The sequence below is a fragment of the Acanthisitta chloris genome, unplaced genomic scaffold (assembly GCF_000695815.1).
Source record: "Acanthisitta chloris isolate BGI_N310 unplaced genomic scaffold, ASM69581v1 scaffold5035, whole genome shotgun sequence".
NCBI classification, from domain to species: domain Eukaryota; kingdom Metazoa; phylum Chordata; class Aves; order Passeriformes; family Acanthisittidae; genus Acanthisitta; species Acanthisitta chloris.
Window position 1 is genome coordinate 3,087 of NW_008674166.1, and position 5,000 is coordinate 8,086.

A 5,000-nucleotide genomic window follows, 5' to 3' on the forward strand; every position below is an offset into this window, starting at 1 on the left:
AGATGCAAATAAAACTTGTGATGAACAGAGGCAACATCAAAGCACATTGTTCCTGCTCAGTTATGTTCTCTATGCTAAGTGGATGGGTAAAAATGACACGTTTTGCATCACTAAGAGGAATAAAAATTACAATTGTGTTGCAGGGGTGCATATGGAAAGGCTGGAATACTTGTAGTGGAGAAGAAATTTTGTGCCCATTCCTGGAAAACTAGGTAGCAGTAGCACATACCACTTCACCTAAAGCAGCAGTATCCAGTGAAGATAATGGTTAGTAAACTAGGATTTTAAAAGAGTAGTCGTGATGAAACTGCTCAAATTCACTCTAATAAATAACCAAATATTTCACATCAGAATATTTGATGCATAAAACCTGTAATATGACAAGCTACCATCAGCTTTGTCAAGTATTTCAATCATACTTTGTATTTCATCAAATACCTTGTCAAGATACTTCAGCTTTTATGACATACATATCTAAGTGGAAAGGGAAAATCTGGACCTCACATTTCCCCAAGAAGCTCCAGTGGGATCACTGGTAAGATTATGTATGAACAGGAGGATAATATCTCATCCAGTGTCTTTAATAAGGACAACTCATTTTAGGGAACTGGATCTAAAACTATAATAATATAGGCGATGCCTGATTGTCAGGCATCTAATTCTCATGATCAGTGTTCCAGTTCTAAGACCAAAATTTTCACTTTGAGGTAAAAGTATGGAGCACGTAAGAGTCCTAAGGTTTTTCACATGCTTTATTGGGGTCTAGCTTCATACCCAGTTTCTATTTCCTATATTTTTGCATCCATGAGTCTGATATTTAAACTGCAAGCTCTATACCTCAGTCTTTTATAAGGCACCCAAAACAACAGGCCCCTGCTGTCTGACAGAAGTCATCTGTTCCCATAGGGGTCATAAATAAAAAGAACTATGAATACAACTGTGTGAATAAGCATGCCTGAAGCAGCAATTCTAGTAACTCTCAAACTGATCATCAAGGGGTTTGGTTTTCCATAGCCTTGAGACATTTCTCTCTGAGAGTAGAGAGTCTGTTGTCATTGGGAAGCATTACCAGACCCAGACAATAGTGTTTCACACTGCAGATGGCAATGAAAGACTCAAGACAATAGAAAATCAAGACCTTCAGTCTGGAATGGTCTCCAATCCCTGAGAAGACACCAACTAATTTGAAGGGAGACTATTTTACTTGAATAAAATAAAACAACAGAAGAACTATTTCCAAAAATTGGTCTGAAGTCTTTCTTGGAAAAAGCTGTTGGCTTATTTTTAGGTTTGTTTTTTTCCTCTTTTTGAGACAGCAACTATTCCTCTCATCTTCTGCACCAAGGCTTATTTCCAGAAAAGAGATACACTCTCATTCCCCATAGCTCAAGGTTGTTTGATACTCTGATTAGCACCTGAGTGCAAGAAGGCAGGGTTAAATATCTACTATGGGCATGTTCATATTGTTCTAACAAAAGTTATCAGAACAATGGTCTCTTCACAGAGAATAGATGTCACCCTCAGAATCAGTGCCTGCACAAGCCTAAGGTGCTGTCTCCCAGACTCCTGATAGGATCTGCTGAGGGTTCAGTCTCTGGCAATGGAGATTCTTTCCACAAGTTCAAGATTTCCTATCCTGAAACTGGAAGTGCATGGCAAAACTTGTAAGAAGCTCACATTATGTTTTGGGATGCAGGCAGTTGCATTAGGATGCACAATTATTCACTGTACTTTGTTAGAACAGAACTGCCAGTGTGTAAGTGTACATGTATTTTTTCCTTTGCCTCAAAAGCAGTTGAACCAGGAACATCAGGCCCGGAGACTTTTTGGGGTGGAAAGAAAGAGGTTAGTGTTCCAGGTGGAAATGTGGCTGACTGGACTCTAAATTTCACCCAAAGGCATTGGACAATGGCATTAATCTTCCTCTAGTATGGCAGTAGAAAGGAACTGAGGTTTAGGAAAACACCTGTCTCTACACAGGAACATAATCTAAGCATAAACTAGGAAGAAAAACCCTATCATCATAATAGTGACGGCTCTCAAGTCCTAATTCCAAGAGCCATTCTTTGTGCTGGTTAGAGGTCAAGAGCAGTTGGAAGGTTTATCATCCTATCACACTCAAACATCCTTTTCTTCCTCTTTCCTGGTACAGATGTAGGTGTTACTGGTGGAAGTGCAAGCAAGGAGAATGCAGCAGCTGTAACCCATGTAACAGCACAGCCTTCACTGTTGACACCTGAGCCATGGAACCTTTTGGTGACTCAAACACCAGCCAAGGAGAAAGCCAAAGAGGGTGAAACTGTGGTCTTAAATTGCAGTTTTAACAGTCCACAACATCCCTCTCCAGCTGACCTGATGGTGAAATGGTACAAAGAAGATGAAAAGGGGCAGATGGACCTGCTAGAAAACAATGTGACAGTCTTGCCAAATAACTCCAGGGTCTTCATGAGTGGAGACTTGTCCCATGGGGATGCCTCCCTGGTTATCCTCAATGTGACAACCAGTGACCATGGTATTTATTTCTGTGCAGTTACACTTCCAGACGGGAAGGTGGTGACAGGGGATGGCACAAAGCTCAGGATCAGGAGGGCTCTGGGTAATATTTGATGTTTTTTACTTCTTTTCTCCTTGTTTTTCTTCCAAAGGTGGTCTGCATGCTTGCAGAAAGAGAGAATTTGGCTTGTTTGTCCTCTAGCAGTAAGGGCTTAGTGTCATGGAGTGTAATTGCTCTATAGCATTTCTCATTATTTTTGTAAGGCCAGCTATAAACAATCACATAGGTATTATTATAAGGAGGAGCATTTGCAACCAAAAAAAAGAAGGAATAATTTTATCCCTAAAATCAGTGAAACAGTCAGACAAATTCCCTTGTACTCACAGCTCTGGCAGAACCCCCATGAGTGACAGGTGTCAAGATACTATCTTAGGGAACAGCTCCAGACCTCTATTTCTTTTTTTTTTTTTTTTTTTGACATTATTTCTCTCGAACCCACTAACTTGCATAGTCATTCCTTAACTCTGGATAGTGCAAGTAATCCCGCAGTGAACATGAAGGTCATATTCTATAATTTCTGCTTAACTTCATTCACATTAAAATCAAAGTAGCATTACAAGTGCCATGCTATGTTTTCTTAGCCTCACAGATAGACACTAGGCGTACTAAGTAAAGAGATAAGTTGCTTTGCCTGTATCAGCTGGAAATGTCAAAGCAGATTTCCTTTTTTTGTAGGCTGAACACACTCCAGTCCCCAAAAGTCAACACATCAGAAGGGTTATTATCTTACTATCTAATTAACAAAAAATAGCACCTTCTGTGTCAAGAGTAAATAATGCTAGTGCCATTTCCCCCTTATTCATTACCAAAGCTTCTGGCTCACCAAGATTCTCTAAGCCTTTGCCCTTTTGAGCCTGAGTTACTAATTTTTATAAAACTACTCAGTTTAAACTGTAACACTAACAAGGCAAGAAAGCTGTAGGGGACAGAGGGGCTGCAGGGACTTGGTTGTGTGTCTAATAAGGTCTCCTGTTGGCTTGATCTCAGTCTCAGTAGCACAGGTTACTGTTGCAATATCTGCCCTCTAGCCAGGGCAGTTGCTTTTCTGTGTTCCTGAGACAATGAAATGTATCATTTCAGTACCATACCATCTCTGCCATGCAACAGTCACAAAGAGCAACCAGTCAAAGAAAGGACTTCAGTGGAGCTCTGTCCGCTCTCCAGTACTGTCTCCTTTGGAGGTAGCCAGGGACACTAACAGCTTTCTTGCAATTGTTAGTGTAATTTTTTTCCATTTGAAAATAAAACATGCAGGCATGAATCCCAGTAAATCAGGCAGCAGCACCTTTTGCCATCCAATATCGTCTAGCTGTTAAGGGAAATTGTTAGGGTGATAGGGCTGTCCTGTCTCTAAAGCCTCAGAAAGCATAGCAGCTTCCTACATAGAAGAATCAATAGCTCTGTAGTGCAATACGCTTTTTCCAGTGTAGAAACCCATTATTTCATGTCAGACAAGACATCAGCATAACTGATACCATAGTAAGTAGCTTCCTCTGCAGCCACCGCAGAATACGTGCTGGCTGCATTGGATATGCTTATCCAGACAACACTTCTGTTACACTCTATACCTTCCCTTCTCCCCCAGGCTTGTTTGGTATAGAAGAATCCATTGGAACGATCATTGGGGTTGTGGCAGCTGGCATTGGAGGCATAGTGGTTCTGGTCATTGTTTTAACCCCACGGCTGAGGAAGTGCATCCTCTGCATAAGACAAGACTCTCACCAAAGGTACCTTTATTTTAACTTAAAGAGGAACTAGACATTTAATTACCTCTGGTCAGACATGGGATCTGGTTCAGGAAATAAGCAGTCTGGATGAAACTCTAACAGGGCTGGTTCTGTATTCTACCTCTTTTCCAAACACTTCTTCATTTATGTTGGGTACAACTGCATGCATGGGCCTAATGAGTTACCTATAAACAAAATAATAGGATCTTCTTTAACTGCTACTTTTGACAAAGAGTTGTTCAATGAGATGATGCTGCTGCTTTTAACAAAGTTCTGGGACTCCTTCAGTTCTTCTAGGTTTATGCTGAAAGGTGGCTCTTTCTCCAACTACATGCTTGCATCAGTGTTCTTGTAATACCTGTGTACAGATGGTTTAAATGTATGTGTGAGGTGTGGTTTGTCAAGACCAGTAATATCTTTTATTATATCAGCTGATCAGGTTGGGAAGACTGGACGTTTTCATCACACATGACCCAAAGAAATGACCCAAGAAGATGCTGATGTACCTGTAAGCTCACCATTTTTTTTGCCAGTTCTGTCAAGTGGTCTAATGAGAGGAGACTGACACTGAAGGCTGGATTTTGAAACAAGCTTAGGTCCCATTTTGTGCAACCCGAGGTGTGGTGTGCGTTTCAGACCGAGCTCAGCTGACTTTTGCTTTCAGCGAGGCAACGTGTGATCTGCAACTCTTCTCTCGGCACGCAAAAATCTTGCTCGTC